The sequence below is a fragment of the Achroia grisella genome, unplaced genomic scaffold (assembly GCF_030625045.1).
Source record: "Achroia grisella isolate CSIRO2021 unplaced genomic scaffold, CSIRO_AGI_Agris_v1 utg1234, whole genome shotgun sequence".
In the NCBI taxonomy this organism is placed as follows: domain Eukaryota; kingdom Metazoa; phylum Arthropoda; class Insecta; order Lepidoptera; family Pyralidae; genus Achroia; species Achroia grisella.
The window spans coordinates 379026-379882 of record NW_026712601.1 but is presented as its reverse complement, the minus strand read 5'-3'; positions in this window follow the sequence as shown (position 1 = coordinate 379882).

Sequence of the window (857 nt, the reverse complement as noted above, 5' to 3'; positions counted from 1 at the left end):
TTGTAATGACATTTTAGCCGCTTATGAACGTCAAATTATTTATTATTTCAGCATCGAATTAATTAACAACATTATTGTGGTAAATACCTCGTTTTTATAATGAGTGCAATATAATATATAATAGAAGATATTTTTTTTTTACAAAGATTATGAGTCCAGAAGTTAGTAACGGTAAATTAATACGATTAAGTTTTGACACTGCTGGCAATACCAGCCTATAGTGGTGTCAATGGTTGGTTGTTCTGTTCTTACATTCTTTTTATTTCTGTATATATTCAAGTTGTTATTTTTTTTTATAACATGGTTGTTCTGTTCTTACATTCTTTTTATTTCTGTATATATTCAAGTTGTTATTTTTTTTATAAAATAGGGATGAACGTGTATGTGGCTCACCTGATGTTTTTTTTTATACAATTATGGTCGCAAATAATCATACGGTCCATTTGATGGTAAACTGTTAATATAGTCTATGGACGCCTGGAACATCAGGAGTGTCACGTGTGCGTATTCGACTTTTAAGAAACTTTCATATACTATTCTTGAAAAATTTCATGCTCGTGAGAATAGTGGTAAGTGATTATCAACGCCCATGAGCACACGCAACACTAGGTGAATGCAGGCACGTTGTCGGCCTTTTAAGAAGGAATAAGCTCTTTTTTCTTAATGTTCAATATCGTATCGGTTCGGAAATACCACTGCTGGAACTTGTGCGTGGGTAAAACTAATTAAAACCTGCGTTTACCCCCATCCACCGGCTTTCATCACCAACAGTGGACGCTCCAACGATTGGTCCTTCGAGCCTTCGGACTCGAGTGGCGTACAGTCGGCGTGGGGTGTACCGGGTGCGAGGGGGGTGA